At 46.6% G+C, this 11,776-nt stretch overlaps 1 pseudogene; it reads left to right on the forward strand.

Moving 5' to 3' along the window:
• Window positions 1-1,314: 1,314 nt before the first annotated feature.
• On the forward strand, window positions 1,315-4,827 carry LOC142583718 (uncharacterized; annotated as a pseudogene).
• Window positions 4,828-11,776: the final 6,949 nt, after the last annotated feature.

Genomic DNA, 11,776 nt, shown 5'->3' on the forward strand with positions numbered 1-11,776 from the left:
ACTGAGACAGGGGCTCCCTCTATCTTCTCTGCTGTTTATGGTGTACCGTCCACAGAAAAAGTTTACGGGACGAAGGATCTGCCGAGAAACTGAATTCTGGTAAAGCACGGTCAAACAGTCTCCAATTAAATGTTCCAGCATGTAGTAGTCTTCACCACCTACACAGCGATTTATTTAATTAGAAGTGACATGCCTTAATTAACGATGCAGGAATTCACGTTTGCTGGCGAAACGGCATTCTGTAAACCTTTGATGTTGACCGTACATGGTAAGGATGGAAAGGGTGCGAGAGGGAAGCAGTATAATATTTATTATCACATAAAAGCAGGCAGCAGGCGAGTGCCATAGTAGAGCAGAAACTTCCAGGTTTGGTTTACGCGGGTGACATTGTGTTGCTTGCTAACAAGCAAAGTGACATGCGATGTCTGGCTGACATCTGTGGACAAGAAGGTGAGAATATAGGATTAAAATTTAGCGTTAAAAACTAGGTTTTATGCCATTAAAAGAAAACGGTGAGCAGACATTGTAAATACAGGGCCAGGGAATATCTTGGATACGATAATAGCATACAAATACTATAGGTACGAAGGGCTCTGGGATATGTGGAAAGGTGGAATGGTACGAGAACTTACCTATGGAAATGTGGTTGTTTGCTTGAATTCGTGAGGTACAATCAGAAATCAACCAAAGGTCAGCGGGACGCTTCGTATTGAGCGCTCACGGGAAGAATACTAATGAAGCTGTGCAGGTTAATGGGCAGGACAAGTTCTGAAGTGAGGGAAGCTCAGAGTAAAATTGAGGTTGAAGAACGACTGACGAATATGGAAGAAAGTAGATCGGTTGCGAAAGTGTTCAGATATTTCTACTGGTATAGCATTGACTCACAGTGAAGGAAAGAACTACGAAGCTTGCCAACAATTATGGGACCCGTATGTTCAGGAACATGGTAACAAAGAACATGAAACGCTAAATGAGACAGGCCGAGACGGCCTCTTTGGTGGCGACAATTGAGAATAAACCTGCTATGATTAACTACCTCAGATAAAAAAAAAACTAGGGTGTCATGCGAAGCGCGTGTGACGTCCCAATGATAGCGCATCGCTCACCGCTATATAAACGGTGTGAGCAGGGCGCTCCGTGTCCTTTACTGCTCAGCACTCACGTGCTAATAAACCGTTACGCTGATCGTCACCTTGGCTATGCCTCGTTGCTCACGGCTACAACATACTGGCGACGAAGATGGGATCAGAATTCCGTCGGACTGCAAGGACCACTAGCAGCGGTTCCGGAGCGTGCTGCGAGGAGACTAGCAGGATGGCGACGAATAGATAGTTCGATCAGTTCATCGAGGACAGCGGCGAAGGTTTCGAGTCCTACGTGGAGAGGTTCAACCATTTACTGAAGGCCTTTGAGGTGAGCGACGACCTGAAGGTGTCGGTGTTCATAACGGTAATAGGCAAGAAAGCTCACCAAACTCTAAAAACTTTGCTGCAACCGAAAAAACTCGAAAACACACAGTTAGTGCGAATCCTGCAAGAGCAATACGTACCAAGATCATCTGTAACTGCAGAGCGTTTCAAATTTAATCGTCGTTTCCAGCAAGAAGGCGAAACGGTGGCAACTTTCGCGGTAGAGCTGAAGTGGTTAGCGGCCTCCTGCGACGTCAGGGCGTTTCTGGACGAGGCTCTTCGCGACCGTTTTGTGGCCGGGCTTTGTGACAGAGCCACTCAAGCACAGTTGCTGAAGAAGAGCAAGTTGACGTTTAAAACTGCCTGCTAGATCACAAGGAGTATCGAGTAGTTGACCCACAAGGAAAGCCAGGATTCTCAGCCTAGCGTGGGGCTAGGAACCGAATGTACTCTTCACCGCAAGCCAGACAGCGGGAAACAACCACTGCACTGGGGAGAAGAAAGTGCTACGGTATCCGATGGAGAAAGGGCGATGGAAGCACCGTACTGTTTCCGATGTGGCTCAGAGCATGAAGCGTCTACCTGCGAATTTCGCAAACATCGTTGTCGGTTATGTAAACGTGTTGGACACTTAGCGAGGATGTGCAAAAGTAGAGACTCTGTGCGAATGGGATAGATAAGGACAATGACGCAGGTGAACTTGTGCTGCACAATATCGATTCCTGTGAGAAACGCATGGAACTTTAACGAAATTTCTCTGTAGCTAAAGCAGAAAAGTGTTCGCATGCAGACTGACACGCGGGCATCTGTATCGATTATACCAGAGCCACTGTACAAGAAATACTGGCCCAACCTACCCAAAGAGCCATGAAATCTTAAGCTAAAAACTTACGGAGGCAGTCCGCTCTCGGTAACAGGGACGCTAACCGTTTCGCTAGCGCACAACGGTCAGCACAAGCAGCTTCCGTTAATTGTCAAGACAAATGAGAATACCAACACTGTGCTGTTGGGACGGGACTGGCTGGCTGGCGGCACTTAAGTTAGATTGGTCTAGTGTGCACGGGGTTGGCTTGGGCAATGTGGCGATGTTGCTTCAAAAGTATACTAGGCTTTTTAAACCTACGTTGGGCCTAATCAAGAACAGTGCAATTAAATTAGTGGGGAAAGAGGGTAGTACGCCCGTCTTTTGCAACGCGTGATTGGTGCAGTTTGCGGTTCACGAAGCAATGTCTTCGGAATTGCAGAATCTCGTGAAGACAGGAGTATTAGTACCTGTTCAGCGGAGTGATTCGGCGACCCCACTAGTGGTCGTACCTAAACCGAACAATATGGTCGGGGTGTGTGGTGATTTTAACGTGACGCTAAATCCATGCCTTGGAACGGATAATTACCCTCTTTCTGTCATAGAGGATTTGCTTGTAAGAATTTTCACTGTGCTTGTCTTGTCTACCGCATATCAGCAGCTGGAATTGCATCCGCGGCCGTAGTCGCTAGTCCTGATCAACACACACTTGGGCTCATGAATGACGTGTTAAAAGGACTGGATCGGGTAGCGTGCTATCTGGACGACATGCTGATAACAGGAGCTACCTTTGACGAATGTTTTCAGAAAGCGGAAAGTGTGCTGTTCAGGTTTCAGGACTGAGGTATCCGATTGAAAAAAGAAAAGTAAGTTCTTTCCAATGTCTCTCTCGTACTGGCAACACGTTCTTGACGAAAAGGGGTAGATGAAAAAGTGAAGGATATATCGCACGCGCCTGCACCAAAGAATGAGGCACTGTTGCGAGCCTACCTGGGGTTGATTAACTTTTATGGAAAGTTTGTTCTCAACATGGCCGCAAGGCTAAACCACACTGTAGACGCTGCAAACAAAAAAAATTATGGGATTTTACGTGCCAAAACCACTTTCTGATCATGAGGCACGCCGTAGTGGAGGACTCCGGAAATTTTGACCACCTGGGGTTCTTTAACGTGCACCTAAATCTAAGTACAGGGGTGTACTGCAAACCAAGGCAAAGACTTTAAGTGGTCATGTGAGGCAGAGCAAGTGTTTCAGCAAAGTAAAACGTGGCTAACGAAAGAAAAGGTTTGGACATACTACGACGAAACCAAAGAAATAGGGCTTGTATGCGACGCATCTATGTATGGCGTTGGCGCCATTCTGTTTCATGAGATTCGTAGTGAGGAAAAGCCAGTTACATATGCATCTAGGGCACTGAGAAAAGCAGTGCAAGGTTATGCTCACATTGAAAAAGAGGCAGTTGCCATGGTCTTTGAGCTGAAGGAGTTTCAGAACTACCTGTTTGGGCGTAGTTTTGTCATTTATTCCGATCACCAGCCATTAGCTAGCATTCTGGCACCATGCAAGCCCGTTCCTGTAATGGCAGCAGCACGCAATCAACGCTGGGGCTTTGTTGTTAGCGGCGTACGATTACAAATCAGTTTATTGTAAATGCAGCAATGTGGAAAACGCTGACGCGCTTTCGCGGTTGGCGTTGTCCAATAATCGCGATGCCTCAGATTACGTAAGATTCTTCTCAGTTGTGAATGAACTTCCCTTGTCTGTTGTGCGATCAGGAAGGGAACGAGTACAGATTATGTGCTATCGAAAGTGTTGCTGTACAGGAGGGTTGGCTAGCCTACGCATGTAACTGACAGCGGATTGTCCCCGTATTTTGATCGTTGGCATGAACTGTCCGTAGATCAGCAGTGCGTCAGGGGGGGAAATCGTGTGATAATTCCTCGCTGCTTGCGCAAACAAGTGTTGGCACTTTGCCACCAAGGTCACCCCGGAATTACGCGTATGAAAAGCTCGCGCGTAGCTATGTCTGGTTGCTTCAGTTAACCCAAGACATTTAAGGTGTTGTTAAATGTTGTTGTACGTGTCAGTTGACGCAAAACGTTTCACCGAAGGCTCCTCTACAAACTTGGGATTGGCCGAGCCGCAGAAGGCAACGAATTCACCTGGATTTTGCATTCACAAACCAATGCCTTTTTGTGCTGGTGGATGCGCACTCAAATGGGTTGAACTGTTCGTGATGAATTTAACAACTACAAAAAATGCTATCGAAAAGCTGCAGAGTGTGTTCGCGTCGTATGTCCTTCCGGAGGAGGCCGTTACGGGCAATGGGCCGCAGTTGACTGGGAGAAACTTCAGAATTTCTGCTCAAGAACGAATTCCGGCATACCAGGACACCTCCGTACCACGCTGTGTCAAATGGAAGCACCGAGAGATGCATCCAGATGGTCAAACGGGATCTTATGCGACAGTTTCTCGACAAAAACTAATCGGGTATCAGTAAGACCCTACAGCCCCGCATATACCTGTTTCTGTTCAGGTACCGGAACACCCCGACCACAACAACGGGGCAAATGCCAACCGAGCTGTTGCTGTCTTGGAAGCCCCCCACTCACCTGACTATGCTAAAGTGAGATCTGGAGAGACGTATAGAACGTTGCTCCAAAGGGCCAAGCCGTCGGAAAAAGGTGGCCGTGGAGAGCATTCGAGGAGGGCGAAAGTGTTCTGGTCCAAGGCCTTCGCCCGGGCGGCGTATACGGAAAATGTATCCTCTCTGCGCCTGGAGGTCAGAGCTGCACGCCTATTGGCTCTCGCCGCAGGTCACTTCCGCTAGTATGAGGGCACCCGGGGCCGCGGCCACCTACGTTGCTTCTGAGATTTAAGTTTGTTTACGCTCCGACGCTTGGCTGCCGCCGCGGTGAACTCGATGCAGCAGCGGGCACTGACGCCCATTTGGTGATAGGAACACGCATCACTTTGCATTGTGGTGTATGCGAGGCACGTGAAGCAACTTGAAATGCTTGGAGAAATGCCTGTGCAACGTTACGCAAGGGTTGTGCGCAGGCCTTTGACGACGTCACACCTCGCTGCCGAAAGCCGCGTCGCTCCGTTTTCAGCGACGCTGGCAAAAGCATCCATGCGGAAAGTGGACACGCGCCACAGCGAGGAGGAAGAAGACGGTGCCATGATCGTTATATTTTTTTTTCTCATCGAATAAGTGGCACTTCAAAAAGAATAGGTGAATGTTTCAGCACGCAATTCTTGGCCAATCCCCCAGTGTGGGTATAAGCCATAACATGAGGCCATCATCATCATCATCGATCGTGGAGCCATGTGTTGAGGCCACAGCAATAACGACGGCACTGTAAGTTTTTGTTGCAGTTTGGAGTGCATATTGCCGAGAACGCTAGTACGATCAGATAAGACTTAACGCCGCATACGTTACGCGGAGCGTGCACTTCTCCAAAATATTTCGACTCTACACAGAGTGACTGAGTGCATTTCATGCGGAATGAGAAGCACGCATATAATTGCAGATGTACATCCATAAGCCTTCAAAGCATGCTTCAAACCATAAGCACTTTCCTGCTGGCAGGCGTGCGGCTTAGCTCTGACTCTGACTCTGACTCTGACTGATTCTTCGTGGGGTATGGTTTTCTTATACCCGCTATGTGTGAAGGAAAAATGCACGGGGAACTCGTAATTGTCTCGTCTCTTATTGGAATAAAGCGTAGATCAAAGGGGAAACTCTACTAAAGCACCGAGCTTGCTACGATTCTTCGGTTACGAAAAAAGAAAACGGTAATTTCTGATGGCTTCATCGCATTGCAACTATGTAATGCGGCAAAGCATATAGTGTATAGCAGTATGGCAGTGAAGCGAATGAAAATTTGCGTGCATACGCAGTGTAAGCAACGCGTTATTATAAAAATGGTAAACCTCACTCGGCCACGCTTCTAACCTTTACTATTATCTCGAGTGCTCGCCTGAGGCCTCCGTGCTAAAGCATACAGTGTGTTGCAGTGAAGCGAAGAGATAATTTGTCATAAAAACAGGAAACTCCACTGGGCCACTGTTGTCCTTATCATTATCTCCGGCGCGCACTTCAGGCCTTCAACTGCCGGTGTTATTTTTCTTTTCGCTTGCTATACACTGTCACTGCAGTACACATAAGTATTACCGAGAAGATTTTTAAAGCACATTCACCATAATAAAGTGAGTTTCTTTTTGTACGTCTTTTTATACTCTAAATCGTGAAGTATGCTTGATGGCACAATAACAAAACGCAGGTCTACTGTTGCTCATGAGGACAACGCTCTGCAACATCATATGTTTGGATTAAAACATTTTCATTTTCGCACTTACGCACTCACATATACAGAGAACTCAAGCTTTCTTCAGCATGTCCTTAGAATTAAGAGCAATTTAAGAAGCACTTCCTTGTGAGTACACTGTTTCTTCTAGGCTAGTTGAGTGATATCGGAGTTATAAGACCAAGTGTAGAAACAATGTGCTACCATCTCCACTTGGTTTGTTTTGTCAGGTTGTTTCTCTGAGGTCTCTCGTTAGCGTACCAGATGTGAGTAAAATATTTCCACTTGTGCTCGTAAGTGCAAAGCATTACAGAATCCTCTACAGTTTTCAGATTATAATAAGCATTGATTAGAAAAAAATTGTCTAAGCAATGGCAATAAAACTGAAACATGTTCGTATATTTACAAGATGAGCGATGATTTATGAATACTACGCTCCTGTTTCTGCTTCTATTTCATGGACGCTTTCTTGCGTCATTTGTGATCTGGTAGGTATTGTTCTTGTTATTTTAGGGGGGGGGATGGGGTGGATTATACGCGTTTCATGATGGTGAATGTGCTTTAAAAAGCTTCTCCACAATGCTTGCCTGTACTGCGGTGGAATGGTATAGCATGCGAAAAGAAAAATAATACCGGAAGCCGGAGGTCTGACGTGCGCATCTGGGATAATAATGAAGACTACAACCATGGCCCTGTGGGGTTTCCATTATTTATACCATGTTGCTTACACTTAGAACGCATGCAAATTCTTTCTTCGCTTCACTGCAACACAATGTATGCTTCAGCGCGGAGGCCTCAGGTGAGCACCTGAGATAATCATAAAAGCTACAAGCATGGCCGAGTGAGGTTTACAGTTTTTATAATGACGCGTTGTTCACACTGCGTATGCGCGAAAATTGTCACTTGCTTGACTGCAATACACTGAATGCTTCCCCGCGTTGCACAAGTGCCGTGCACTGAAGCCATCAGAAATTGCCCCCTTTTTTTCATAACTGAAGAATCATGCAAGCTCAGTGTTTACTATTAGTAGAGTTTCCCGCTTGGTCTACGCTTCATTCAAATGAGAGACGAGACAATTACGTGCTGGCCACGTGCTTTTCCTTCACGCATGGCCGGAATAAGAAAGCATATCCCAAGAAGAATGGGGAGTCAGAGCTAAGGCGCACGCACAGCAGCAGAAGAGTGCTTATGGCTTGAAGCATGCTTTGAAGGCTTATGGACGCACATCTGCAAATATATGCGCGCTTCTCATTACGCGTGGCATGCACTCAGTCACTCTATGTCGCGTACAGAGAGAGAGAGAGAGAGAGAAAACATTTATTCGGACCATCGAGGTGGTTGCTCTTGAGGTCGAGTGGGTGGTGTCCTCATTCCAGGACTCCACTGGCCATGGCTGCTCGACGTACTTGCTGGACGAGAACTTCTTGTCCCGCCAGGGTATCGCCGCTCAGCTGTACCTCCCACCGCTCAAATGACGTACTAGGCGTCTTTAAGTGGTGAGGTTTGCCCCCGCACCCCCACGAGAGGTGAAAGAGTGTAGGGCGTGTGTCGCCGCACCAGGGGCAGATGCCGCGATATGTATGTGGGAACATTTTACTGTATCTGTGTAGATTTGGAAATGTGTTGGTCTGAATAAGTCGGAGAGCTACGGCATCTTGAGTGCTGAGCTTTCTGTGAGGCGGAGGATAAATCCTGCGGTTGAGTCGCTGGATGTGGATATGACGCGTACAATAATTTTGGGCAAGTGCGCGCTCCGCGTAACGTGTGCGGCGTTGTCTTACCTAATCATACTATCGTTCTCGGAAATATGCACTCCGAACTGCAACAAAAACTTATCGTGTCGTCGTAATTGTTGTAGCCTTAACACATGATGATGATGATGATGATGATGATGATGAAGCCTCAATTAATGGCACAAACTCGCTACTGAGGATAGGTCACGAATCGGGCGGTAATATGATTGAAAAAGAAATAAATTTGTTAATAAATAAAGGAATAAACACAGAAAAGGAAAAGAAAGGAATAATCTATAATGAGAAATAGACTATTATTAAATAAGATGAAGTATTGTTTAATACGATAATCACCGTTGCCTTGATGGAGTAGTAACAAAAACTTATTACTGAAATACATAAAGTAAAGGATATACTTAAACATGAGCAAGTTAAATTTTGACTAATAATATTAATATTACTTTAACTGTGGATGTGTGTTATTACTTTATGAATTTTCTAAAATGAAGTGGAAGTAAATCAAATATAGAAACTCCGAAACATTAATGAAGCGGTCTTTCTGTATCAAATAGGAAATTAAAAATGACTAGGCAAGCTTTCCTGTCGCGGTATCCTAATACAGTTGCTCGAAGGGGGAGTATAACAGTATTGCTTAAAGGCAGACCTAGATTTCGAAGCGGAATTTCTAGACATCGTTTTAGATGAGTAGAAAACTGCTGACACGCTAATAAGAAATAATCGATGGATTCCGACTAATTGCAGAGGAAGCATAAAGGGGATACCGCCAGACCAAATCTGTGCAAGTAAAAATTACTTGTTGCAATATGGCAACGCAGCCTTGTAAATGATGCTTCGAGTTACCGTTTAGGACACCATTGTCGGTTCCAAGAATAATTTCGATGCATGAAATCTGTACATTTTGCTAATGACAGTCCTTTTTTGTCTTCGCTCAAAGAAAACTGCCTATACCTGGCTGCAGTGATGTGCGCAGGTGCCGGCAGCACAGATGTCACCGTACCTGTTAAAGAAGCTCGTGCTAAGGGAACGGCTATTGCGTGGCTCCGCTCCGCGGTCATGGCGCCGCCGTCTTCCTTCTCGCTGTGGCGCGTGTCCGCTTTCCGCATCAATGCTTATTCAGCGTCGTTGAAACCGGGCGACGCGGCTTTCGAGCAGCGAGGCGTAGCCTTGTCAAAGGCCTGCGCACAACCCTTGCGCAACGTTGCACAGGCGTTTCTCGAAGCATTTCAAATTGCTTTACGTGTCTAGGATACACCACAATACAAGTGATGCGGGCTCCTATCACCAAGTGGGCTCAGTGCCCACTGCTGCATCGCGTTCAGCACAGCGGCAGCCCAGCGTCGGAGCGTAAACAGACTTAAGTCTCGAAGGCAACGTCGGAGGCCGCGTCCCTGGGTGCCGCTATGCTAGCGGAAGTGGCCTGTGGGGAAAGCCAATAGGCGCGCAGCTCTGAGCTCCTGGTGCCCAGGGGATTTGTTTTCCGTATACGCGTCCTGGTGAGCCTAAGTGGTTACCCAGTGTCATCGAAATAAGATGCAGCGCCGTTACGTACATTGTGCGTGTAGGACCAGGGAACAGGTTTATGCATGTAGATAATTTACGTCCGCGTTATTTTGAAAGTGACGAACAGTGAACCTCCCTCTGTGGTGCCAAAGGTCAATTTCAGACCCTGTGCTGGAGGCGTCTGCTGCGAGACCCCCTGTACCTGGGTTGGAGTCTCCGAGCTCTGATGCAGCACCACCGGAGCCAGCGGAAGATTCGACTTCCTTGGGACATCGGAATAGCAGCCAAGGGTCCGCACCGCCGTCTCCTCTTCGAGAACTATCATCTCTTCTAGAGGCACAGAGGCTTCGACGCACTGCTCGTGCAAAGAAAGCTCCCGATTGGTACAGGCCATAGGCATAGTAGGAAGGAGTGTGGTATCATGCGAAGCACGTGTGACGTCATACTGGTAGCGCATCGCTTACTGCTATATAAGCAAGCGGTGTGAGCAGGGCGCTCCGTGTTCCTTTTGGCTCAGCACTCACGTGCTAATAAACCGTTACGTTGATCGTCACCTTGGCCCTGCGTTGTCGCTCACGACGACAACAAAACAATTTATAATAATCCAAAGACAAGTTCCTTACTTTTCGAAGCGAGATCAGAATGCCTGAGAACACGCACGTATAAAGCGAGGTACACCAAGGAAGAAGAATAATGTGCTTGCTGCGGTGAAGCTAGGGAAACGATTAAACATGTTTTATTAGAATGCGAAGATATCTACCCAGCTGCTGGTTTAGGCTCCTCTGGCATCCTTGAAGTCCTTGGGTTGAGGGATAGTAGGGGCAAAGTGAACGTGACCACAATAGATTAGGAAGAGGAGATTCGTGCTTTGGGGGCAGAAAGGTAGGGAGGCCCTAAACAACGGAGGCGTATAAAAACAAAGTTCCCACTAATGGCTCAATACGTTTGATGCTGGGAATTCTGTGTGTGTTTTCTGAAAAATATAGGTAGGACATTAGGCAAAATAAGAACAGGAGCCTTATGGTGCAACCCACCACTCCGTTTCAAAGGAGACGCTCATAGCATCCACCCATCCATCCGCGGCAGCGGTGGCACCGGCCGTGTGGGGAAACCACGGGGAAAAAAGACCCACAAAGCTCTCCTTCGTGCATAGCATTCACCGCAAGCGTTTCCCGTTAAGGATTGCGGTTGCATAAGCTGCCCTTGCCGGGAAGCGCTTTACTCCTCAAAACGAAACTTAGCGTCCCCCTATTTTTTGTTTTTACGTATAGCGTGTGGACTATGCGACCGTTCGCGACCGGAAAAGTGGCTGTGAGGCATAGTGCTCACAAATTTTTACTCACGAAAGATGTTCTACCTTGTAATTCCTTGTTCCCGTTTCATTTGCTTGCAATGATGCGCTTTTGTTGAGCGTTGCCCACGGGTTGCTGAACTTTGTCTTCATCAGTGAAAAAGGTATAAGAAATTTGAGTGCTTCGTAAATCCATCATTTCTGTACTACTGCTTTGGGCACCAAGCCAGGAAATTTGATTTGATTTGATTTATAGATTTTCCTTAACTTCGCCAGAAGGGGCAAGAACTAAAGGCAACCGTAAACAGTTCATATCATACATCGTAGTTACAGCAGTAATCAATACATACCTATATAAAAGAAAACCCCTGTTAAAGGTAATTCCACTTACAACTAAGATAGTGTACGGCAATCACCTTTTCATATAAAAAATGTGAACCTTTTGCTTTAACATGCCATTCAATGATACACATTTCATTACCACAAGCAAACAATAAACCAAGCTCACGTATGTGCTCACATATATGACACGCAGTTGATTATTATTATTTGTTTTGAACAGATATATAAGCCGCCGTGGTTGCTCAGTGGCTATGGTGTTAGGCTGCTGAGCGCAAGGTCGCGGGATCGAATCCCGGCCACAGCGGCCGCATTTCGATGGGGGCGAAATGCAAAAACACTCGTGTACTTGATTTAGGCGCACGTTAAAG

Source organism: Dermacentor variabilis, chromosome 5, assembly GCF_050947875.1.
Source record: "Dermacentor variabilis isolate Ectoservices chromosome 5, ASM5094787v1, whole genome shotgun sequence".
In the NCBI taxonomy this organism is placed as follows: Eukaryota; Metazoa; Arthropoda; class Arachnida; order Ixodida; family Ixodidae; genus Dermacentor; species Dermacentor variabilis.